Genomic DNA, 27,919 nt, shown 5'->3' on the forward strand with positions numbered 1-27,919 from the left:
TGTTTTTGAAACCTTTACTGGAAAGGTATTAAACAAGTCTACAAAAACTGTGAGAGGCATGCACAAAGAAATTTTTACTATCCTAGTGGCAATATTGGGCCTCAGAGCTTTCTGTACTTCTGTAAAAAGCTTCGCCCTATATGCCTCTGTAACACTAGAATGTGGGTGAGGCCAATCCACCGAATTCCACGCCGGAAGGTCTTGTTTTATTAATACACCATGTGTGTTAGCTTTGTCCAGCAACTGATAAAAATGATCAGTAAAAAATATACCCGATTGAGCTAGCTCTGTTGCACATCGACCTTGGTATTGTTGTTCTCCTATCGATCCATGCAGAACATCTATAAATCCCAGAATACAATCGATGTTTTGCCATGTCTCATACGATGAAGGATATAAATATGAAATAAAACAACACAAGAATGTCAATAAGTTAAGAGAGAAAGCTTCATCTTAAAAATCCATACACCTCATGAAGGAAAAAACCACAATAGAAAAATATACAATTAGGCCTGTGTTGCGGAAGATTTTTTGGATAGTCTCGCAAGACAAGTTCTTTATGCATGTACACGTGCTGAATCAAAACTTCTTTCACGGATATCTTCCCTTTGGTGATTTTAAAATCTCGTACTCTTCCCTTCCACGATGCCAAGAAAATGTTTTTTGTCTGGGGTCTTTTTCTTTTGCTAGGTTGCATGAGCACCCATGCTCCTTTCGAAACACTAAACCTTTCCCAAGTTCCTTCTGTTTTGACTGTACTTGAATTCTCTACCGACGAAATAGAAGAAGCAGGTCGACGAGGTAAGGATGTTTGGTATAATTCTGCCTTCGTAGCATTATCATCCACAGAGCGTCTTGCACAAGAACGGCTGTGGTTTTGGTTCACCATGGAGATTTTCTGAATCTGTAAGAATAGCAAAGTAATGTAACTAAGATAACAATTTGAAGTTTCAAGAAAGAGAAAGTGGGCAAACAGACAGTTGACGAGAAACATCTTACTCTATGCCAAACAGGATCAAGGGAGCAGTTTTGGAAAAGGAAGGCAGTTGCACAATGAGGCAATGGTGTAGAATGGTAGACCTTTCGCACGAAAGGCGGCACAATATTTGAAAATTCAAAGGAAGGTGGAAGCGGGAAGGATCTTGTCAGATAAAATGTCAGTTTAGATTCTATCTTCTTGTCCAAAGATCTTCTACGAATAAAAAACCAATCTCCTCATTAATGTAGCACGCTTGTACTTACATAAAGTATTGTTTCTTTTTTCTATTTTCTCTTATTTTCGTGAATTTTCAACGTTACGTTGGCCTTCTATTGATTGGTTGAGAGGTTATTTTTCCAAACCGTAAAAGGCCCCAAAATGAGCTCCCTTTTTTCCTAATGATAGGCTCTGACCTGTGCAAGCAAGCTATGAATGACTTGAGATCAAGTCTTATTGGAGCATTGCTCCATGGGGATCTATGCCCATGTCTCCCCGATGAATGTGCAATCTGTAGGCAACTTGGATTCTCATCATATGTCCCAAACAACCACCATGCTTGTTTTTATGAATCCCAAATTATAGATGAGCTTTGAGCTTTGAGCATTGGAAACTCAAAGACATGAATGTTTGTTGTTGCCAATTTGCCAAATACACATAGGCTTTGACCTGTGCAAGAAAGCTATGAATGACTTGAGATCAAGTCGTATTAGAGCATTGGGGGATCGATGCCCATGTCTCCCCAATGAATGTGCAGTCTGTAGGTAACCTATGCACATATGATCACATGATGTTGAGCGTGATCTCTCAACAGAGGACTATAAGTCGTGGATTGGAATGCCGCAAGATGCCCTTGAGATTGGATTGCGGAGGCTCGGCCTTAGGTCTGCATCCAATCAATGTCTACTTGCAGACTTTCAGGGGTGCAAATCCATGAACTGAGTTCCTCGGGCTTTGTGATTTGCATCACATCATCATGCATTAGATAATTAGTGGACTCTGTGATGATGTGGCACCGGGCTTGAAAATTTAGTAGGATCGGATGGATAGCTAGAGTCTGTCTCGAGTCTGTAGCTCTGAGGGGTGGAGAAGAGAGAGACTAGAGGGTTGGAGATCTAAGGAAAAATATGACATTGCTAGGATGGGGTGATAGTGATCGGGGTTATGGTGGATGATTGTTTGCAGGGCATTAGGAGGGAGTGAAGTTGTGAGGTCTAGGTGGAATATGAGGTTTTGTGTGCATGGTGCGAGTGTGTAAGTGCGAAGTGCATTTGTAGTGCTTGGGGGATGGCGCGTGGTGTGAGTGTGTAAGTGGTGAGTTGTGTGGAGACCTCCTTGTACATTCTAAACTCCTGCTGCTCTCGGTCTTCCAAGCCTGATTCTTCTAATTGACCCAAGGTGCATTTTCGTTTGTTCTCTTCTTGAAGGGACATTGTCAATGCCCGTTCTTGTGCCAAGAGATCATGTAGTGTTTGGATCTAGCGTTCCTGGTTCTTATGTGTCCTGGCGTGCTGTGCCTCTGCTTGCGCCTTTGCTCCAATGCTACTTCGAGGCCAGACTCCACTTTGTCAGCCTAGTCCATAAGAGTTTGGACCAGGGATTCGCTGGTGGCGAGCTCATCCTTCAGCTTTGTCATTGCCAGATCGATCTCTTCAGCCTTTGTGCAGTAGTACTCCTCTGCTCTGCTTATGGCCGGGTGCCCTATAGCTTGGGTGGAACCATGATTGTGTGGTTGTCGTGCATGGAGAGCTGTGCTTGGAGGAGATTTGCTGAGAGCTATGAGGCCTGTTCTTGCCTCCTTTGTAAAATTTTTTGTGCCACTTGTGGAAGCTGCACCATGACTTCGAATAGGTTTTGTTCCATCAAGTCTGCACACGAGAGCTGCTCAGTTGACATGAGCTATAGCCACTTGGTGCCCAATACTGGGGCGTGCTGCAAAATTGTAAAGCCTCTACTAGTCTTGCCCATGGAGAGGAGTAGGTGCCGGTGATAAAGGATGTGGTCTCTTGGGCTGTTGCTGAGGCTGAGACATAGGGCATAGCCAGAGTTGCCGTCGTGGCTTTGGCTCCTGGGTGGAGGCCAATGGTGACCGTTTGGTCACCTAGGAGGCCCTCGATTATGATGGGCTCTTGTTAAACCCTTTTGTCCTTGTCCTGAGGCTTCTGGAGTCATAGTTGTCAGCTCAAGAATTCTTGCATCTAGCAGTCCTTATATTGCACGAGCAACTGGCTTGGGTCCAAATGCACAAGAGGCCGATCAGAGTGGCACTGGGCTCTGTCCTTGCTCGCTTGGGCTTGACCTCTGCTTGGTCCTATGGCGGACTTTTCGCCGAATGACAGGTGGATGCTACTTGAGCAAGTAGTATAGAATTAGCATATAGAGCATTGGGTTGCGGATGACTTCCTCGTGCATTTTGAGGTCATCCCTCATCTAGTTGCAAAAATAGTCGGCCCAATTTGTAACCTGGGGATCCACCAACCGTAATAAGATATTGGGTAGGGATGGACTGATGGTGGTCTATGTGCTTTACTTGTGTTAGCCATTGTAGGGATCTTGCCGATCTTTCCACCTTTGGCTTGTGAATGGTGGTGAAGTGGATTCGGCCTTTGCTCTTCTGTCGGTCGTACTGGCAGACCTTGCTGAGGGCCTCCGGCTTCTTTGTTGCATACTTTTTGCTGACCACCGGTAGACTGAAGGTGGCACGTACCACATCCTAATTGAGGTGATAGTGGTTGGCAGTGCTTGTTGCATCTCACAGGGTGCCAATATTGGTATTGATGTTGTACGCAGGTTTGCCACTCTACTCATGCCTACACCTCTTAGTGCATCTTGCACCTCCAGCTCCTTAAGTGCCGCATAAGCTACTGCTGTGTGCTAATGGAGGGTGTAATCGTGACCCTCGTAGGTGAAGCGCGAGTGAATGCCGCATGTGTCTAATTCTTGGACCCAGGCTTCTTCGAGCGGTGAGTGCATCTGAGAGCGCACGACCTTGTATTTGCCTTATGTGGGGCCCGAGGTGCACTTCCTTGATCTTGAGGGGGGGGTGCCTGCTGTTGTCGTACCCTCCTAGGTGTCCTCTCTCCTAGACACTTCCTCCTCCCCTTGCAAATCTTCGATAAGGAATTCGGAGGGCATGCTGATTGTTGCTAAAGGCGTGCTCTGAGAATCGGAGGGGCCAATGGCCTGTGGAATAGGGCAAGGGTGGAGTCCCAACTCACTTTTGAATTCAAAGAATTCATTTTCAGGATCCATGGGAAAGAGTGAGGGTAATTGAGTGATGAGGGAATCAGTGGAAGAGGAAGAGTGGGAGGATGTAAACAAAATGTGTTGGATGGCTATGGATTAGGGCAGGGGGCAGTGAGAATTCAAGGAAATTTTGCAAGAGTCTGGGGGAAACTACTATGGTGACGACCTAATGGGATAGGGTCTCTTTATATAGATTTTGTATCCCCACTACTGGTAGGATCTTCAGATGGCAACGTTCAGCGGGGTACAAGGATGGCAATAGTCAACGTGATACAGGGATGGCAACGACCAGTAGGATGAGTCAATGGTGACGGTTGTCATGATATGGGGATGGCGACAACTGGTGAGATATGGTTTTGGTCGCGACTAGCATGATATGGAGATCGCAATGGTCAGCGGGATGAGTTGATGGCGATGGTCGGCTTGATACGGGGATGGCGACAATCGGTGTGATATGGGGATAGCGATGACCAACGAGATGAGTCGATGGCAATGGTCGTCATGATACGTTAATGGCAACGACTGGCAGGATACAGTTTTGGCCACGACTGGTGTGATATGGAGATGGTGATGGTTGGCAGGATGAGTTGATGGTGATGGTCGACGTGATATGGGGATGGCGACAAGTGGCAAGATGAGTCAATGGCGATGGTCAACGTGATGCGAGGACGACGATGGTCGATGGGATGACGCTATAGCCACAACCAGCAGGATATTGACTGTGTAGAGAAGGGGGAGGGAAAAGAGGAGAAAAGTGTGAAGGACTAAAAAGGTGGGTGGGAGATAGGAACGAGTGGGGTGCACAAGTGCGGTGTGGAATGGATTGTGAGGCCAGCGTGCAAGATGGCAAAAAAAATGCAAAGGGATGTACTGACCCTAATCACCTAGTGCTGACCGTGGATGTGCATGTGTGTGTGTGTGTTTGGCAGTGACTTGTGGGCTATGGGTGCGTTAGGTGAGATGCCTGACTCACCTAGACCTGGACTCAATGATTATGAGGAATGCGGTGTGGATGGATGCCGTGTTGCCACATAGTGTGTTTAAAGCCACGTAGAGTAAGTGTCCAACTTGTGTCTTCATTTTGAGCTATCAAATTGAAAAAAAAAACCAAATTTGAAATTATATTTTCTGCAAAAAAAATCAAAATCTGTAAACGTTTTTTGAAAAAGCCTCATTTTTGCTAGTAATTGGGGGGGGGGGGGGGGATATCTAGAAAATCCCCATTTTGAGATATAAATTTCAAAATATCCACAAAGTAGAAATGTTTTCTTAAAAACCCTAATTTTTTGCTATTAATTTGTTTTTTTCTCAAATTTAAAAATATTTAGATGAAGGTGTGGCTTAAGCCACACCTTCAAAGGAATCCTTCTCTAAAACAACATATGGCGTACGCCATATGTGAATTAATCATTTTGCTCAGTTTTGTATATTTTCTCTAGATGAGCTACATGTTCAAAAGAAAGAGGAGATGTGGCATACGCCATATGTGAATTAAACATTTTGCTTAATTTTGTATTCTTTCTCTAAATGAGCTACATGTTCCAAAAAAAGAGGAGATGTGGCGTATGCCATATGTTTCACATTACCTTCATTTTGATTTTGGACTTTTTCCCAAAATCTCGCTAGAAGTTGGAAGCCTTCCCATAGCTTGTACTTGTGAAATGACTTGTGAAATGACTGACACTCTCTCTTTATATATTCCTAACCCTTTCAATAAAACTTTTCCTGCCCATCTTTCCCTCTCTTTTATACAATTTTTAATTTTTACATTTTTTTCTTTTAAAATGAGCTCCTGAGCATTGAAAGGATCTCAGACCTGAGCACTTTTTTGGATCATGGATGCAAGACATTGGCAGCTTTAACATTTGTGGGATTTGCATTTCTGCATGATTTTGCAAGCCCTCATTGGACAGAGTGAATGATGTAGTGGTGAGCAACTTCAAATTTGCAAAGATTGGGTCTGCACATTGCTCCGGAGTTTCCTTTCTCATAGCTCTATTGCAGTTTCCTTTCTGGTATCTTTGCCTCCATTCTCCCATGCTAGCACAGCATGACATTGCAATATATCCGAATTAAGACTTCTCATATGTTTTTACCTGGGGGATATCATAGACTCCATCCATTGCTAAGTACGGACAGTCCTCTTTGTATCAATGCCATCATTGTTAACTAGGAATTCAAAAGCTGTGGGCATCGACCCACCATTGTAGCCATTGTTGCTTTCTGTGTCGCAATCGATAAGCTCTTGCTCCAAGAGAGAGACGAGACATTCAGTTACAATCTAGTTGATACCTTCCAAAGCCCAACAACTGCCACATTGCCCATGATTCTTAATGTGATTCAACGCTCCTCTTTCCCTAACACATATAGAGTGCTATAAAGGAAAGGGTTAGATGCCCTAACCCTAAATGGGTTTGTATATATTCTACATTTTCAGCTAAATCTACTGTACATTTAGTCATTTGTGGTATGCTCTCTAGCTGTTCCCTCTCTTCTCATCTCCACTCTTCTCCTCTCCCCTCTTCATATTTTGTCATGGTATTAGAGCATGGTTCTGCCTTCCGCTAAGGCACCATCCTTCTTGTAAGTGTGATTGATTGAGAGATCGAGAGATTGAGTGTTCTTTCACTTCCGTTGAGTGATAGAGAAAATTTCATCCATTGGTGAGAGAATTCCATCCATGAGAGTTTGAGAGATTTCTGCTAATCTCCTTCCATTCGATTCATTGTTCTTGAAAGAAATTTATGACATTCCACTAGGGAGAGATTCTTCCATTGCAAAAGGAATTCTATCCATCGAAAGATTTTGAGTTGAGAGATCTATGGTGAGAGAGAGTGTTCATGTTCATTTGTACTTTGAGTGAGAGAGAAAGGTTTGCATTGAGAGAAAGAGCTAGTTCTTAGAGAGAAAGGGATCATGAAGTCTTTATTTTGAGACAGTCGAGAGAGATTTCTATATCAAGAGAGAGTTTCCTTGAGGAAGAGAGAGATCTTTAGAGCCTACAACAACAAAGGATTGCAATGCATCAACTAAGGCAGAATCTACAACAACTGCAACAATCGAACCTCTCGAGACTTAGTGCCAATGAGCTTTACATTGAGATGTCACTCTCAACTAACCCTTGATGATCAAAGGCCTCTCTACAAGCTACTAACTGACTCTCCACTCAACTGAATCGACCAGCTAGTAATCCAAACAAATCTCCAAGGCTCAGGGGATGATTGGCTCTAGCAAAATGTAACACTAGCAAGTGACTCAGCACCTTCAATTTGATTGGCAATAGAGGGGGTACCAAAAGAAGATGATACAACTGAAGGTGGAGGAGATAAAGAAATTGATACCATACCAGGACAAAAAGAGCTTCAACCCTTCAATGAAGAGCAGTGTGAGCATTTACAAAAACACGCTTCAAAGATTTGGGAAACAGAAGAGGAAGCAACAGGTCCTTGAAATTGTCCTTTTATATGGTGTTCATGTTTTCCATATGTTATCTTGCTATATTCTCCATATGATCTATTAATTTTGTTCCAAGGATCTTTTAATATTACTTGGAAATTTCTTCTATCTCATTGCCATAATTCAAACATGAACATATGTATTCTTGAATATGTTTCGTGATGAATGAATTAGTGTAAATTGTTGTTTCTATCCTTATTCACTTCATATGAATGCTCAATTATGTTTTGGCCGCTTGGCCAAATCTTTTCTTAGTGGGAACACTTGGGCAATGCTAGATAATGTTGGACTCCACTCTATCTATTATGCAAAGGTTTTTGACATTGTAAGGATATGTAGTTTTGGGGATTAAAATAACTTGAAAGGGTATAGATTCAATAACTTTAGGGGGATACTATGCATATGCTTTCTTTTTTTTAGTAATCCAATTTTGTTTTGAAAAAGAAAAACATGACTGCTTTCACTCAAACAAATTTCATTGAGAGCACACAACCTAAAGTTTGACAATTTGGTTTTCCAACTCAATCTTCAGTTTGTTTCTACTTATGAGTTTCGTTTCCTTGTTTATCAACAAATCTTAGCCATCTCAATTTCACATCGCTAGAAGCATTGCCTGTATATGTGACACCTAATTCAATGATTCATTATGTGCCTAATTTGAACATTAGCATGCAAGTTCCAAGCTCAACATGGTTGATTGAAAATGTTGAGGATGCAATGTCTGGAGTTAATGTTCCATTGACAAATGTGGATGCAAGCTTAGAAGGTAAAGGAGAAGATGCAATGTCATTGTATGAAGCCAAGGTACAAGAAGAAATCTTAGAAGATAAAGGAGAAGACATAATGTCACCCTCAGAAATAATGTCAAAAGAGGTGATAACAAAAATAAGACTAGCAGTGGTAATAGATTTGAAAGGGTTATTGCTCGAGCGTTGTTTTTCGAAGTCAAACAAACATGTGAGCTTGCACAATGGGAAGCATTGGCTTGTTCTCCATCCTAGGTGTTTAGAGTTTCTACAATGGTTGCTTGATCACTGCCATGTTGGCATTTGGTCCACTGGAGGAGAAAAGGGCATGGTGCAACACATGCTAGACACTTTGGAGCATCATGTTAACAGAAAGTTACATTTCTTCATGGTTTGGGGTGCGATGGCATGCCACAAGCATACAAAGAGTAGAATCATTCGACCAGATAGGATGAATGTAGAAGCGGAGTTTAAACCATTAATGAGAGTGTGGTGTTGTTTCAAAGAGGAATGCAAACCAGCAAGAACAGTGTTCATTGACGTTTCGCCTTACACGGGTTGTGTTAATCTAGCAGAAAATTGCATTTTCCCTACAAAATTTGATATAGATTGTGGTGATTCTACTTCATGAGTTATTACCGTACCTACAGATGCTAGATGATGCAGTAGATGTGCGTAGTGCCATCTCTTCTAGCAGATTTGGTCAAGCTCCGATTGTCGAAGGGCATGATATGTTCTATTATTTTCAACCAGTGATCCTTGAATTCAAAGAAGAAAACAAAGAAGTGCTCGAAAGGATGAATGTCGAATCCCATATGTCTACTCGTAGTTCAAAAAAAGACACAGAGAAAGGTATTGCTTCACCTATAACCAAAACTAGAGTGAGAGGGACTTGTCCTACTACAAGAAGTATGGTGCATGCTCAACATGTTACATTGAATGAAGAGGAAGAATGCATGCTAGGAAAAATTGCCAAAATGGGGCCGTTGAAAGATAGTGAGGCGAAACGCTTTGCTATGGTTCTTGGATGCAAGGAAAGGGGAATCACTGCTGATGCTGCAAGGGCATTCTTAGCCAACTTGATTCAATTTTATTGCATAGATAACCCTTAGTGAATCTGGGTGATCTTGTTAATCAGAGTTACAGACACAAATGCTCAGCTAAAACATTTGTACCTACATTTTGATTTATATTTGGACACTATTTGGTTAGATTCGATTTGCAAAACATTATGTTTCAATTTGTTTTGTGAAAGAATTAATAGACATTGAGTTAGTACCTTGTGGCAAAAATGCTTTGTGCTTTGTGATGTGAGTTTGTATTCCTCCACTAAAAGAATGATTCTTTGATTTTAAACATATGATAGGTGTTGCAGATTGTCCTAAAAAGTTGAAGAGCTATCTTATTACAAATTTTGATCCTGCATCACCTCAAGGAAGCAGCACAATTCCTATCCACAATCCTAGGGGTTAAGTGCGGCAAGAATCGATCCCTTTCACTCTGCACATTTGTTTTGCTGAGTAGGAAGCTAAAGCAAGACTGGATATAGCACTTAGTCATCTTCTTTACAAAGAAACTAAATGGTTCATCAGGCCAAAAATGTAAAATTCCACACTTATTGGCTATAATCATAAAAAAAGAGCTACAAGAAAGAGAAATGACTCTGCGAAGTAATATGCCATCCCTATGGCACAGTGTGCCCTTGGCGAGGAGAGACTATACTTCAAGCAACTTTGGATCGATAGGCCATGTAATTGTACCATACTTGCCAACCTTTGGATTGCTAGAGTGGTAAGAATGGAGAGAGTCCCTGATGTATGTGGTCATTGTAGGACTGTCCTCCAAGGATTTTAGGCTCTCATGCAAACTGCCTAGACCCCTTTGCTCTAAGTAAGATGTTGCTTCCTAGGAAAGAGCATAAGTTGATGTGGGTGGCCAAACAAGTTCCAATGACTAGGCCCCATCAATGGTTGTGTAGGCCAGTGGTGATTGGGGTGGCATTTGTTCTTCTTAGTCATGCACTGAATCCTCTTCAGAGCTATCGCTCTGGACCACAAATGCCTATGGTCACCGTGGTTGAGAGGATGTAGATGGGTGCGAACTCTGGAGGGGGTCTCATGGTTGAGGCGGTGGGCTCTTTCTACGCATCCTCTTTAGTGGCGGCATCTTTTCTGAACCTGCATCCATGTGCATGTGGTGTACCATTGATCATTAGATTGGTTGGCATGTAGATATGACCTTTCTGTGTGTGTGTGAGAGATCTTATTTTTATAGATGCTTTTAGAGTGTGAAATAAAAGTGTGTGGCACAATTATTCATGCAATCACCTATGTGTCTAAGCGAAAGCGTGTGAGTGCAGCCTAGGTTAAAATCGATTGATGCTACCTATATGTGCAAAGACATACATATGCAAGTGAGTGCTCGTGAGGTGCTCGTGCTATAATCTAATCCTAACTAAGGAAGACTTGGTTTCCCAAATCTTTATTTTTGTCGGGGATGGCTTGCGTGTTGATGTAGTAGCGCTTTAGTCGGCTCTCATTTATTATTGTGTTGAATTGGACTCCATCACTCTATAAAGCCCTCTAATTACAGGGCATCTCCATTCGAGGCGTTCAGACGAATCACCCAGAGAAAAGCTTTTTAAAAAAGTACATCATGCGATGCAAGAAAAAAACAAATATCCCAATAGGGAAAAAGGCAAACTCTTGTCAAGAGAGCTAGAGAAAATTCAAGGTTGAGACTGAAAATGACACCTCATCCCTATGGGGGACTTTGAGAAGAATGGGGGCCACTCCAGTCCCTGAAGAAATAGTTCTTTTGGAAGAGGTTGCTCATGAAGACCCATACATGCTCCCCAAATGACCACCAAGGTGTGTACCATATCTATGAGCTTATGAGAGAAGCATAAGCTCATTCTCTATTTCCGCATAAGCTCCTTCTCTATTTCCGATGCCTATGCTTAAGCATAAGCATAAGCATAAGCTCATGCTTATGCTCATGCATGAGCATGAGCTTATGCTCAAGTTTCCGCATAAGCTCATGCTTATGCATGAGCTTATGCGGAAATAGAGAATGAGAGAATCTTATGCGGAAACTCATTCTCTATTTTCGCATAAGCTCCTTCTCTATTTCCGATGCCTATGCTTAAGTATAATCATAAGCATAAGCTCATGCTTATGCTCATGCATGAGCATGAGCTTATGCTTAAGTTTCTGCATAAGCTCATGCTTATGCGTGAGCTTATGCGGAAATAGAGAATGAGAGAAGCATAAGCTCATTCTCTATTTCTGCATAAGCTCATTCTCTATTTCCCACTCTATTTCCCCCTTCTCTCATTTCCCCCTTCTCTCCTTCTCTATTTTCCCTCATCTCTTTCCCCTTCTCTATTTCCCCCTTCTCTCATTCTCTATTTCCTCATTCTCATTCTTTTCTTTCCTTTCCATCTTCTTTCCCTCTTTCCTTTCCCTCTTCTTTCCTTTCCCTCTTCTTTCTTCTTTCCTATGCCTATGCCTATGAGAATGCTTATGTTTGTTTTTGTTTTTTCTGTTTTCGTGTTTGTGTCTATGTTAGACATGGGATCACGTTGCTCATCCCCGACGAGTACGGACAGCCTCGCAGGAGGAGAGCTCACGATCTATATGCTCCAGAGGACTTTGATTCCTCTCAGGCGACTACCCCGAGGACTACCCCTGGTCCGACTCCTCTCGGACCTAGCACTACGACTACCCCTGGTTCGACCCTCTTCCACGTAACACTGCGACTACCCCTCGAGGAACTCCTTTGCTAGCTGTGCATGGCTTTATCGGGAGTCCCGACGAGTTTGTAGCACAGATGAGCGATGAGGAGGCAGCGAGATTCTTCTCTCTGCTCTCTCAGAGGACCTCCGCAATTCCTTCCCCTACACCGACGGGTGGACGTACTGCCCAGCCATCCCCTCGCGCCCCTTCGACCGCAGGATCATCACCTGCGCATGCCTCCCGCAAGGGAAGGAAGAGTAGGACAGGCGGCTCATGTTGTGCTGACTCGGGAGATGTAGACGACTCAGCACACTCACGCTCCTTTAGGTCTCCACTTGGTTCGGAGACACAGTATCAGTTAGGTCCCTTTCCCTCTCCTACTCCCACTGCTACTCCTCGCTCCGAAAGCGGTCGCGCAGCTTCCACTCCTTCACAGACTCTGCTACCGTCAGTCCCCCTTACTCATCAGGGGATCTCTCCTATCAAATCACATCTGCCGGAGAGATGATAGAAGATAAAAAGGGCAAAGCAGTGATGGCCGCCATGAGGAGGTTGATGAGTCATCACTTCAAGAGCGGCATAAATACCGATTGGCGGTATCAAGATGCCCAAAAGAAGCAGGCGGTGATCGATGAGTTAAAACAAAGATACCCTAATCTGCCAAATGTGGAGTTTAATGACAATTATATGCTCGACCGCATGGGTTTGGTCCTAAAGCATCGTAGATCAACCTTGCGTACTTCCATTACAAAGGGGTTGGCTAAACCCAGCTGGGCAGACAAAGCTGATTGGAAGTACTTCAAGAAGCAACATAGGGACCATACCGAAATGTTCGAGGGTCAGAGGAGGGCTGCGAAGAGACGGCTGGACGTCGTAGGTACTTCGCACTTTGGTGCAGGCGGACGGTATGCGTTCGAGGCAACCGTGGTAAGTCTACTTCTTCCCATTTAATGTATTATTCTATTTGTTTTACTTACATATTACATGCACTTTAGCTAACTCTAACTCTCGTAAATTGGATCCACAACAAGCTGCGATGGGTCGTCTTCCTACGGATGCAGAGATGCGGCACGCATTTCGGATAGGAACAAAGCCGTGGTTCTTTGAGAAGAGGCAATGGGAGCGACAGTCGATTGGGCTGAGGTGGCTGCTCGCACGGTATAAGTTTACTCCTACTTGTAATCTCACTTTTTAATTTAAGTTCCAATCTAATTTTCGATTTATATGGTTCACTCTTAGGGTCAAAACTCAAGCGTCCCATCATCGGAGGCAAGCAATCAACAGGGGCAAGGATCGGACGCAGGTGCCAAGGATGAGGGAGAAGACGCAGGTGTCGAGGACCAAGGAACAGGCCAACAAGACGAAATGATTCGGATTCGGATGAGTAGTGGTAGTAGCATTTTGTATATCCGCTCGTTTGAGCAATTTTGTATCGCCCTTTAGACAAGGTAATTTTATTACAAACACTGTTGTATATGTCCGACATGTATATGCATTTGTTACTCATCATTTCACAAGAATAATTTTGTATCACCCTGCAAGCAACTGAAATTTTGTTATAAAAACTTTCTTTTGTAATTACAAAAAAAAAAAAGGATTAGTGGGGCTAAACAGGGCCAAAAGGAAGCCCTGTTTAGCCCCACTAACCCTTTTTTTTAACTTCTGTTAATCGTTGCTATATAGCAACGCTTACTAGTGTCGCTATATAGCGACGATTAACAGTGTCGCTATATAGCGACGTTTGCATCGTCGCTATATAGCGACGATTGCCAGTGTCACTATATAGTGATGGTTTATAGCGATGCTCCTTTTTCGACGCTTTTAGCGACTTTTATAGCGACGTTTGCACCCGTGAAAAAAAAAATTTAATGTAAAAAGCGTCGGTATTTCCGTCGAAAAATGGCCTATGCCTTGTAGTGTAAGTAGTAAATTGTCTTCTTTGAAAAAAAAAAGGTAGTAAATTGTCTTTGTATTTATTCATCCTTAGATACGATGGTGGCCTCTTTTTGAAATATAGAAGAGTAAAACTTGGTTGTATACTACTTGGGTACATAACTTTAGGGGTTGACTATACATTTGGCATCTCTATATAACTTCAGTTTTAAAGTAATAATTCACCATTTATCCATCCTTGGATATGACTCTTTTGGGCAGGTTCCAAGTACTTAATCCTTCAAGATTTGATGGGTAGGAGGTGTGAAAATTCAAGATTCATGAGAGCAGAAAAAATTTCAGTCATCGGTTTTTCCCCCTTTGGCGATACACGTCAGCAGAACTGGATATCCCAAACAAGTGCAATGTGGCCTCAAATGCTTCAAAATATAAATAGGCCAAAGGGCATGCTATCGGGTTTGATGCTATGTATTATGAAATGTCAATGACCTTTGGCATGCTTATGAATATATAGCAAGCAAGTGCATGCAAAAAGAAACAATTCAAAATTATAAATAGTGTTGGATTTATTAAAAGATATTTGGACATGCACAAATTGCACATTTTCAACTTCTTCCATTTTAGGGTGAATCTAGATACCAATACCAACAACTAAAAATGTTTTAAGACCACCATGCAGTAGTCCCACTAGTTTGGATTCCAAATTTTCAATCCGTTTTGGTTTTCAACAAATTTAAAAAAAGTTATGGAGCGTGTCATCAAATGGGTGTGCATCACTTTAGCACAACATTGGAGGGCCATTAATCCATGCCTAATGTTATCATTTAGGTATGTCCTTGGGTTGAGGAGAAGTCACATAGTGTACTTTTGAATGATCACTTGGTTGCATGTATGTACAAAACAAAATTTTGATGTTTTTGAGAAAATTGCTATATCCTATAGTCTTTACAATGCATGCTTCACATGCAACATAACACTTGTAATGCTTGAATGGTATCACTTCCAATAATTATTCCATAATTTTTTGGTCTCATGTTCAAGTTTGCAATGTGTACTACAACTTGAAGACAAAGTTTGCCAAATTCCATTGAGCAATGCATAAGTTATGGGTCACACAAGATACCTATATATAGAAAGTTATGGGTCACACAAGATACCTATATATAGAAAAGTTATGGGTCATGTAAGATACCTATATATAGAAAAGTTATGGGTCATGTAAGATACCTATAATAGAAAAGTCCATGAACCTCACAAAAAATGGCTACACCTAAGCAAACAATGACCCTTTAAGCTTTGCCAGTAGTGTGTGGTAGTGCTCTAATATAATGGTAGAAGAATATAGTGCTACATGTCTGGAGCTTAATATGTTACCTTCAGTTGGTGCCATTTTCCATGCTGGGCAAGTGTGATGGCCTTCTGGACATGACTACTTTACAAGGTGCCATCGACCATCAAGCCACACACATGCACACCCACATAGTTTCTCAAATGGATGAGCCAGCCAAAGTAGCACATTGCTAGGCTACCATTCATGGGAAAAGGGCATGTGTGAAGGGCAATCATCAGCGTTGCCCACTAAATTTAACCAACGTCCTCTACCTATCTTTATAGGGCTATATGAATTCAAATTTCCTCTATCATTCAGTAATGGCTATGAAGATTTTCTCGTACCTATGGCTGCAGGTAGTAGGCACTTCTTCTCCCTTTCCACTTTCAAAGCTTGAAAACATGCATCAATTTTGATAGCAGTGCCCCAGCTTTTTGGGTTCTGTAGTTTCGATAGTAGCACCCCAACATTTTGGGTTTTGTATCTTATTGCACTGTAAGTATGGCTAGTGTAGACTCAGGCCTCAAAAAGGTACCGACAATCTGACTATCCTTGGGAAATATCTCTGCCATAGTGCACCCCACCTTTCTACATTCATAGCTATGGGACGCTCCACCATCCTCCAACCACTGATGAGTGAACTTCAGCTAAATACAATGAGTAGATATGAAGATGGTCTCATTGTTTTGAAGCTAAAAGTTGGGGAAGGAGAAGAAGTGCCTACTTGAAGCCATAGGAAGTAGAAAATCTTTATGTTCAATCATGGCTACAAATATTTTCTCCTTTCTATGACTTTAATTTAGCTCCTCTTCTCCCTCTCCACTTTCAGCTTCAAAACAATGAGACCATCTTCATATGCGCCAGCTCTATTGAGCCGGAGTTCACTCATCAGTGGTTGGAGGATGACAGAGCACCCCATAGCTATGGATGTAGCAAGACGGGGTGCACTATGGCAAAGCTATTTCCCTAGGAGAGTCAGATTGTCAGTACCCTTTTGAGGCCTGACTCTACACTACCCATACTCACAATGCATGCAGTCCTATAAACATAGGTGGAGGACGTTGTATATATTTAGTGGGTGATGGTGAAAACACTTGGTATGATTGCCCTTCTCATGGCCCTTTCCCATGAACGGTTATATAGCAATGTGCTACTTTGGCTGGCTGATCGATTTGATAAACTATGTGGGAAGAGACCTAGGTTGTCCAAGGAAAGCAAGATTTTTTGGGTGGAGATGTTTGAATTGGAGATCCTTCCTGAGGTTTAAGACTTGGTGTTGTTGATAAAATCCATAAAACAGAGCCATTTTAAGTCAGAACCTATGGGTCCACTAGTGGGAAGAAGGCTAGAAGAAATCAACCAACAAGTGGTGAGGCTAAAAGACAAATTCAAGCGAATGTACCCTTTGTCTGAAGGTATGTAAGAGGCTTCTCTTCGAAGTTTTAACCTGGCACATCTAATAGACTACTACCATTGAAATGTGATTTTTCTTGATTTCTTATTTTAGTGCAGTTCATTGCATTTCAAACTGATTTGCAAGTAATGTTAGTGAGGCAGAGTTAGCTGAAGAACGTATCTCAATTGGTCTAGTTGGTGAAACACATGGGACAAATGAGTTTCCACCAACATAGAATCCAATCAAGAATATTGGGAACTTAAGATCGAGGCCGTAGAAGAGGATCGGCAAGTCAGAGAATATTGTGAACTTAAGATCTAGGCGGTAGAAGAGGACTGGCAAGTCATTGAGAAAAAACAAAAGTCGGGACTTTCACCTTCAAGAACAAAGCATTAGACGTTCTTATTCATCTTTTTTTTGCTTGCTCATGTAAATCTCATTGTGCTTTGACGAAGCCTTCTACTTTGACGAAGCCTTCTACTAGAGGATCCTCCTCCTCATCTTCAGCTTTTTGTTTTCACTCGAAACAAAATCTACATAGGAATCAAAACGAGTTCATTTTTTATAAAAAATTTATGCACTTGAGTCTTACATCATCAAGTTCGGCACACTAGGATGAATTATTTGTTCGAGTAATGGATAACATTCAACTAATGGTCAAACTATCACACGAATGGTTATTCTCGAGCGTTTTATATTTCCAAAGTTTCTTATCAATTTTAGGTTCTTGCACTGCTCTACGTGCTAGACGTGCAAGGCGAACCAGAGGCGATTGAGATAACGGGCTGCAATCGATGGCAGCCATGTTGGAATCTTAGGTACTTGCGCACATGTTCTTTGATCTCATGTTCAATTCAGACAATGATCTCTCAAGCACATGGAGTAATTTCTGGTGCTATTATAGTGTGGGAGCTCTGAAAGCTTTTGAATTTGCCACGGGAAAGCAAGGACCACCACGATGTAAGTGAGGATGCAAGCACCAGGGGTGATCTTGACTCGAAATTGCAATTTGTTGGGATTTATTACACGACAGTGTATGAATTTTCCTTCAGATCAGCATTCCCAAAGCAATATTTAGAAGCTACGGCGCTCTGTTTCTTCCTCTATGTCCTGCTTCTCTCATCAGAAGCTATAGCGCTCTATTTCTTCCTCTGTGCTTAGCTTCTCTCGTTAGTATGAAGGTATGACACTCTGTTTATTCGTCTGTGCTCTGTTTGTCGCATGGTGCTCCGATTTCCTTGAATCCTTGCAGGATTGGCCATGGCGGATGCAACTCCACTGCCTGCACATCTTTTGTTTCTCATCTTAGTTGTAAGAGTTATGCTCGATGTACCTTTGTTTCGATCGCATTATTATATTAGTACGTCCATTTTTATACGCTGGACTGTGCAGACGATACCTTGCGGATTTATTCACGGATTTGGGAGAGAGTTGTTTCCGTCACATTTATATAAACTTGACTTTGGTTCATTTGCATTTCTTTGGGAATATAGCGACTGTTTGGTCTTCGGGATCGTTCAACTGTAGCGATTCATTGGGATAGTTGTGGCAGGCAACACCATTAAAGAAATATTCAGAAGGCAAAATTTTTATATGGATGTATGTCAATTATTACATAAATTCACTGTGCGATTGCATGCAAGCAATCGGAGTACTAATCACTCATGCACCATGCATAGAACGTGAGCATAGTGTCACACTATATCTTAGGAGAAATGTTTTGTTGCTTGAAATCCTATTAGTTTTATAAGGAGTAACTTCGTCACAATTGTGAGCATTATTCTTTATGGACTACATACACAAACATGTATTCATGACGAAAAACTAAGTACAAACACATTGATCAACAGTTCTAAAATAACATGTAGAACTAATGTGTTCTTAATTGCTGGTTTGGGTGGAGTGGATAAAATACAATGAGCTTAGATGATCGAACACTAAGATCAAAGCATGCATGTGAGCTAAAGAATTGTTGCAAACAATAATGCAACATGAATCTCAAACAAATGGATGTGCTTGCCTTATAAGATGAAGGAGTTTGATAAAATAGATTATCTCGTGTGTCCATGTTGCAAACAAAAGAATCAAGAAAGACTTAGTGAAGCCTGAATCTGACTAACAAAGTGGCCACACTATGCATGCATAGGCCCAAACAATGGCCTCATTAGACATATCACACCATCCATCCTTCTAAGCTGTCATCACCCACCCACAACCCCAACCTCATGTAGCAACCCATGTGGCTTATCTATCACATGCTTTCCTTGTGCATCCCAATCCAAATGAGGATGATGATGATGATCAAGTTCATGTCATGCCCACGTCTTGCCATTAGCCCCCAAAAATGTCAATCAACTACATACGCAAGCCAACTTGCAACCTTTCATTTCCTTTTCTCCAATTCAAAGGTTTAGACCTTTTATTTTTATCCATTCTAAGTTTTATCATTGCCCTTGTTCACATGGCCATAGCACTAGCACACTTGAGGACCCCACATGCTATACTAGAAGTTAGTTCACATGATAGGCTAGGCATAGCTCTCCATTTGTAGCACCACATTACTTAGGGTAGATCACATGCAGTAGTCCATGTTGGCCAACACCACATTACGATCGAATATGGCACTAGTGCAAGAACTCACTTCACCTGGGGATCTGCACTAGGGTGAAACAATAAAACCAACATCCTAATCATTGTCATAAAGTGAAGATGTACTTTTCGACATTGCAACAATGTAAATACTAGGAAACAAGTACTCATCCATACACAACTACTGAATAATGAAGGATCCCCAAGGTATTGGTTATCCAAAACAAAGACCACAACACTATTCCATAACCCATATTCACATCACTCCTAATGTCTAGTTCATACTAGAGCTTCTTAACTCTTCTTGCTATCCAAATATCCTTGTAGAAGAAATGATCCTAGATAAAATATTAGACAACATATTGTCACTTCTTGAGCTTTAATAACAAACCATTATGCAGCTATCATGTTATATATGTACAAGGTGGAAATGATGCATTCTCTAATGTTACACATGCAAACCTATGCGTCCACTAAGTGCATGCACGCGTGTGCATGCGCACACACACACACACACACACACACACACTTCCCCTCGCCTTAACCTCCCTATAATTGGAGTATTTAAGATTGCCTTGGGGATGCTTGATATCTTTACCACCTTGTAAATTTTGAAGTATTCCATGACACATGATAGTAATTATGACACACACACATGGATTCCCTTGCCTACATGGTTGGAATAAGGACCACTTTGTCTACTAGCGACCCGTATCGATAGGAAGTGAGATCTAGTGACCCTCTTAATTGATGGATAGTGGTGTAAATATGCATAATGGATCCACTTGTACTATATTTATTATTGCATTATAGTTGGAAGGCAGACATAGTTTGGACCATTAAAGAGGACTGGTGTTGAGAAGTACTACAAGGAAGCGTTAATGGGAGAGATTAGTTAAAGATCTCTCAAGATATTGGTTGGGGACCTTTTTGAGAGAGAGGGAAGATTTACGAGATTATCCAAAGTTCTTCCTATATCACACTTACCTTGCCTTGGCCCACTAATTGATGGATAATAGTGGAGAAATGCTTAATGGTTCCATTTGTACTATCTGTTTAGACATCTGTTTAGACACTTGGACGTTACAATTGGAGGGTAGATTTAGGTGGGGGACCACAAAAAGCAGAGTGGTACTCCTAAGTACTACAAGAGGAGAGTTAATGGGAAATATCTATGGGGATCTCTCAAGATCTATTTTGGAGACTCATTGAGAGAGCGGGATACCTGAGAAGACTACCCATGGAGTACCCTCTCTCTAATCCACTTACCTTGCCTTGTGAAACGTAGAATATGAAGGCTTCCTTTTAGCCTCACCCCGGGCTCAAGGGACTACAAAGAACTGAGAGAAAAGTCTTCACTTGAGATGCATTATTCAAGGTGCAGAGAGATTAGGAGCCCGAAACCTCTATTGAAGGTACATGGCTCGAGGATTGAAGAGATTCTGGTCGAGTGTGCAGTTGTATGGAGAATATAATCCAGCCAGGTGGAGATTGAGAGCTTTAGCTTTCCCTCTTTGCATGGGTTGAGCAATAGCATTCATCTCCGACATCTCTATACATGACTGGCACTGCCCATTTTGTAGCATGAAGATATATTACCTTTGGAAACTCTACATTTAGAGATGGTTTATAGTTAACGTATGTTTTATTTAAGTGAGCAACTAGCAACTTGCTTTATACATTTCATTAGCAGACGGAACACTTTACATTGGGAATAGCTTGACTTGGCGATTCATAGCAGAAGGATACATACGGTAATCCAAAAGTTAGATTGCTATGGCATTTTGAATGTTCACTCAACGTTGCTCATGAGTATCTAAATTCAAGCATTAGGCACTCTCTATAGAGCATTATTTTTGCTGTGCAGAAAGAACGCAAGTATATGGAAGGATCCAAGTTAAACCTCTATGTATAGTACTCAGCCTCAAGCTAGCTTTCAGCGTTGCCTTCACTATAGGTTTTAGAGGGAAAAACCATCTCTCCGACTACCCTAAAATCATAAATGGAAGAATATTTCTATGAAGCTTTACAAAGTTACCAGATTGACCATAGAACAAGAGCTGTAGCTGTAGCACTAGCAATATATAATGGGTTCTATTCCTAGACTATGTTTTAACTATCGGACATACGATTGCATGCTATGTAATGAACTCGATGATTGTGGGAGTACCTGGCTGACTTGTAACCATAATGATGACCTTTGTTGATTTACTTAGTCACACTATATGTGAGTCATTCAAAACAAAATCTCCCTTTCTTTACATACGAGTTGTAGATTATTAGCAAGATGAACTTTTGATTTCCTCTTTGACATGAGACAAGAATTTGTATAGAGATGAAAGTTTCAATCATGGTTTTGTGCTATCAATGATTGTCTTTGCATCCATTGCTTAGCTTTCTTCAGCAAGGAGTAGGAATACTTGATGTGAAACCCTTCTACTACAAGGGAGATGATTCTTACCTTGCTATTATAGGATTTGTTTTGATGAGCATAGATGGGCATGGATGGATGTTGACTAATTTTTCCTTAAGAACGATCTAGCAAGACATTTTGGGATGGATATAGTTATTTTTCCATGATTGATCCAGCTCCATATGATTAAGAATGAAAGCATTGGCATGTAGTTGTATGCAGGTGTAAGTGTTGGAACCTCTCTAGCCCAAAGAAAATGGAAAAATATGTTTATATAATGTTTTTCTAGCATGATGTTGCAAGAGGACATATGTATGTTATGAAGGACAATTTTCCATATGTTGAGAGAGTCATTGGGCAAAATTTATAGCTTATAGGGCCATTACCTCATCCAAGGGTTAGGGATTTTCCACATCTATTTGCCTTAGCCTCTGTTCCTATTATGCACAGATTGAAAGGGGCTGTGGGCTCTAGTCAAATGCAGGGGTTTCACCTTCCTTCAGGAGGCAAGTTGTGCATTCAAATGTTTGCTGATGACTTACTTTCATTTTGTACATAGTGTTGAATGCATCAATTGTTTGAAGGGGATTCTTTCATGATTTTTTTGGGCCTCAGGTTCTTTATGATGCATTTGGAAAACATCCTTTCCTTAAGGACTTCTACTGAATAATTGTCTTATAGGATTAATTCTTTTTTGTTAAATGGAGAGGTCATTAGGTACCTTGGAGCTCCCCTTAGGATAGGCATTACTTTGAATCAGAGATTTGATTGGTTTAGAGAGTGCATTAAGTCTAAGATTAAAGCCTAGCATGGACTACCTCTTGGTTGGAATGCTAGAGCTTTGGTTCTTAGGCATATCCTTGTTGCCACACTACATGTGGCTTAAGTTTGTCTTTTCCATCGGAAGTCATTGTGGCTTAAGTTTGGATTTTCCATCGAAGTCATTGTGGCAGGATTTGGAGAGAAGCCTCTATAAGTTTCTGTGGATGGAAGAAGGTGGTAAGAGGAGGATGCATCCTATTTCGTAGGCATCCCTTAAGGCCCTCAAGTTGAAAGGTGGATTGGGGATTCCTAATGTGCAGCTAAAAGATTGCTCCTTGGTTGGTAAGCTGTTACCAAAGCTTTTTTGTCAGTATATTCCATGGGTGGAGATTGTTCATTGGTTTAATGAAAATAGATCTAGCTCTAAAGCTGGGAGGTGGAAAGGACTATCTTGTGATGATATATTATTTTCTTATTTTCCCTGTACTGTGAGAGGATTTGATCTAATTGGTGGTCTGGTTAATGCTTGGAAGATTGTCGTCAGCAAATTCTCATGGAAAGGATTGGGCAGTGTTACAATGAAAAGAAACCACCATATGCTATCAGGTGCAAAGCATGGTGACTAGAGTGATGGGGAAGAGGGAGAGAGAGGGAGAAAGTGATAGCATGGGTGAGGAAAGGGAAAGGGGAGTGATGGTGATAAAGAAGGGGGCTATGGCACAAGAGGCAAGGAAAAGGGGGATGAGAAGCATATATGGCAAGAGGGAATGAGGAGATAGATTCATCAAGGAAGAGCATAATTTATTGAAAGGGAGAATGGGAAATCAAAATACAAGAGTGGTGGCTATACAAGAATGAGCATGTCACATCAAGCAATAGCCCCTCCTTTTATAACCAAAGGGAGGCGGCTCCCCTAATAAATCCATCCTCCCGCATGCATGGTGTGTGTGGATGCATCTCCCTTGTGAGCTTGACGGTATGCATTCTCAATATCATGTGACAAATCCTTTTTCTCAAAAATGAAACCTTCTTATCCTTATTAATATTATAATACCTAGGAGGCCGACAAGTGGAGGATTGTCATGGCGTTCACCACAGAAACCCTCCTTACATCATGTTCATTCAATAAACAGATTTTAAGTACCCCTTATGTATAAATATATTCTATAACTCCACAAAGAAATAAAACCCCTTATGTTGAACTAGTGGGCTATCTTAAGTATTGCTTAATGAATTTCTAGATTAAATAAATGTCATGAGCTAGTGAGTTTGATCATGTTAATATCAATGTGCATCCCCCCTAAATGTGTAGGACATATTCAAAGAATAGCATGGAAAAGAAGCATTAAGAAATGACGAAGGACGTTGCATTTATCAAGAGGATATGAGACTTGCATGACTTATATTATTTCTACTAGATTCATTTTCACCTTAATCAATATTAGTAAAATACCTTTGAACACTTAAAATTTACCATCATGTGTGGATTCTTGAGCGTGCATTATCAATACTTAAAAGTATTTCAAGCTATTCTTATGAAACCAAGTGGCAAAAACTAATAAATGGGACCTTAATATGTATATTAAGCAATTCAATTTCTAAGTTGCACACATTAATGATAACCATATCGAATGTCTATCAAGTGGTTGAAGCATAGGGTTTGTGAGTGATTTTATTAGTATAGTCTTGAATAAACTCAAATATCTTATCAATCTAAGAAATAAGTTTCTTCGGTAGAGAAAGTTTTGTAATGGTTTAAGGATTAAGTTCAAGGAGCTAAAATGTATGATCTTTATACTAATGCCTATAGACCAGCTTTGAGATTAAGTTTGATGTACAATAGATACTTTAATCTACTCATGAATGTAAAAGTTGTAACTCATACAACCTTGGCTATAGGCTATTTACTCATAAAGGCTTCCCATACTAATAAAGTTTTTCATGCTATGATCGTAAGTCTCACAAGATAGTGCACAAAACTTAATCTAATGTAACTTTCAATGGGATTTGACTATATTATAATAGTGCTAAAGCTTTTTCAAAGAAACCTTAAAATCACTTTTTTGTAAGGTATTCTCAACGTTCAAATAGCTTTTGTAATAAAAAATGCTAGTTTAACTTATCAAAATCTATGGGCCCTCAAAGTTTGGAATTGCAACATGGATGTATCTACTTTGTAAAAAGAATGCAGCATATGAAATATAGTTGGTTAGAGGTTGGTCTTAATAATCACCTATGACAAGATATATGGTGATGGCACCAAGTTTCTTGGTCTCAATAATCACCCATGACAAGATATACGCTGATGGTACCAAGTTGCTTGTAAGCTTGTAGGTCTAGATATATATATGCCTTTTGTGGCTCAATGTCGTATGCCTTCCATAATAAGCAATTGAGTAAAGAACAATCTGCAAATTTGAAAAGAGCACAAGAAACATTGGCATAATTCAAGAGACCTTTTAGAACATACTATCATAAGCAAAAGTTATCATTCCATGAATGTTGAAAAATGCTTGTTGCTTACCAACATGGTGAATATGATAATGTTGACAAGTGCAATGATTCGCCATTCCTTTCGCAAAAAATGTGCGACTCCACCTCTACTCCACAAAAAGTAGAGTTAGGGGCATAATCTTACATTGATTTAAGGGCATAAACATATAGGTTTTAGCTTACATTGCGCTTTATATTGAACATCTTAGTTTTGGAATATTGATAGTTTGCACACGTAACTTGTTAGTTTGCTACAAAAAAGTGGAAACTTCGTATGACAACATCGAAAAACTATCAAATGAAACGAAACTTTACCATGAACTCTGGACACAGATACAGTTCATTTTTTCTTAGATTGTTATGCCATTCGCCAAGGGGAAAACATCGACAGTATCTTTTCCAAGGGAAGAACATCCAAAAAAGCTCCTTTTTCGCAAGACAGTGATAAGTGAGAAATCCTTTCAATTATTTTCCAGTGAGCTTCTGGGCAGCAATGTACTTGCAAGAATCGCAGTTGTAGCACTTGACTGCAGGGTTGTTCCTGTACAGCTTACAGTCTTTCGATAAGCTGCGCGGCCGAATCCGAAGATCGTAATATGATGCATTTCTTGGAGGGTAACCACATCTGATTCACCAGCAAGAAGCTCTCTTTTGGAGCAATTTATGACAACTAGTTTCACAATTTAAGGCGCAACAGTTCAATAATAAAGGTACAATCAACACAAACGTTGACGACATGTCGTGATGGGAGCTTACTCAGTCGGAGGTCTGCAACAACCTGCTTCGATCGAGGTCAGTACTGCATGTTTGTACTCTTTGAGAGTCTGCAATCGAACCTCATAAAACTGGATTATATTAGCGTTTGCCTATAATCACGCCTGGGTAAGCTTAATAGTTTTTAAACTCGCAAAACTGTACCGGGTACTTCCATTTAAGATCGCTACAATACTTTGCTTTAACGAAGCAGCTCTTCAGATGTCCCCAATTGCCTGTGTTGTTTAGCTGTTCCAGAAATCTATTCGTTTAGCTGATATAGAAGAGAGTCACGAGGCGCGTTTTGTTTAACAAAAGGCTGGGAAAAACAGATCGTAGAACAAATATATAGTTCGCAACGGCCAAATTTACCGTCTTTTGCAGCCAGCCAGAGTAGTCCTCCAGCTTGTAATCCCGAACAACCCTGCACTAAGACGGAAACTGCGAGTCATGTGAGCGATAGAATTTCTTCTGTTTAAATTTTAGAACTTTAAGAACGTTGAGCGTCTTAAATTACCGCTTGCATTCTGTAAAATGTGGTGGAGCACAAAATGCACATCTCTGTACGTTTAATGTATCATTGCGAATCATTTGTTTTAGACAATTCAACGAGAGCACTGGTAAAAATCGAATACCTATTCCCTTTTACGGACTGTCCGGCTGACGATCCAATGTTGCTGGTCGCTATGAAGCTGTCCGCAATCCAAACGATGTAATGTCAGCTGGGCGTGGAGCTTGATTCGCTTTAAATGGATCTCCTTGCTACAACCCTGGCTCATGCGGACATGGTGCGCAAATAGAAAGAAAATTTCGACCTCACGAACAGGAGGACTTGCAATGAAGCAAACAGTCGACAGCAATCTTAGATGTGAGGAGACTTACGCGAAAATTGTAAACCCAGCGAGCGCACCAAGGAGAAGACACATGAGAAACAAGTACTGCAGATGCTTTTGTTAAGGAAAGCGGAGCTGACAGGGGAAAACTAGCAAGTGACTTAAAATGCACTCAATGATCTAAATGTACGTGACAGGAATGAGCATCTATGCTTGATATGAAATAGAAGTATGCTCACTAATTCTTTGAGGATACTACCCAAAGTAGAAGAGAAATTTCTCTCATAGCGCCTAAAAATCCAATGAGCGAGCTGCAAGGAAGCAAACCAAAACGCTCAGTTCAGTGTGGAGAAAGTTGATAAGACGATCCAGGCCAGCTATTTTGATGCGGAGAAAGGTAACTGACACGCAAAAGATGAAACCACCACTGATGAGCACAGGCGTTGTTAGAAGCTTCTCGCAATCTCCGCTCTTCGTTCCCAACACGACGCCCATCGCGAAAACAACTAGCGATAAAACCTGCATGGAACATCATTTGACAAGATTGGTGTAGAGCATAAAGGCCGACATGCTATACTTTTGAAATGCCACGATATTTCATCAATCTTATGTGATATCTGTGCTTTGTGAATTACAGAAATGGTGCCAGGAGTGCCAAGACAAAACTCAGCGTTTGGAGTCCCGAATTTCGATTTACAGACGCATAATCGATGGTCAAGGGCTTATCCGCAAGAGAGTGCTAACTCATTTCCTCTACGAGTAGAATATGCACACTCTAATAAGTTGGGACTATCCTGGAGCGTGTAAAATGGTTTTATCAGGTGGTACTGACTGCGTTGATATCTAGCAGATTCGACGAGCTGCGTCTTGGGAAGCAGTGATGGATATGGGTGAAAGAAGAGGCAACCAAGAGGGGAGGATGGATTACCAGTGTGAGGAAGTTGACCCACTGGATAACAAAGAGGCTGGTGGAGCGGGTGCTGCTACTACCCATAGTGGAGCGGATGGAGGGATGATGGTCGATGAAGCGAGATCAACGGAGCATTGAAAGGAAGATTTGTAGGAAGGAAAGGATGGAAGAAATCCATGGAGGTGACGACTATCGTCAGCGAAACTTAACGTAAACTGCAGCCGCCACGACTACGAAGACGAGAAGCAATTGTAACGGACGTTATGAAATGTAAACTATTATTGTTGTTGTTGTTGTTGTTATCGTTATGAAATGTAAACTATTATTGTTGTTGTTATTCTTATCTTATGCTAATTTAGTCCCACACCCTTTTATTTTAACACTAA

At 41.1% G+C, this 27,919-nt stretch overlaps 1 pseudogene; it reads right to left on the minus strand.

The window, feature by feature from the left end:
* Window positions 1-2,549: 2,549 nt before the first annotated feature.
* LOC147887737 (tetraspanin-10-like) lies at window positions 2,550-27,617 on the minus strand (annotated as a pseudogene).
* Window positions 27,618-27,919: the final 302 nt, after the last annotated feature.

This window comes from Dipteris shenzhenensis, chromosome 22 (genome assembly GCF_047967505.1).
Source record: "Dipteris shenzhenensis isolate YYH24624 ecotype China chromosome 22, Dip_SZ_1.0, whole genome shotgun sequence".
NCBI classification, from domain to species: domain Eukaryota; kingdom Viridiplantae; phylum Streptophyta; class Polypodiopsida; order Gleicheniales; family Dipteridaceae; genus Dipteris; species Dipteris shenzhenensis.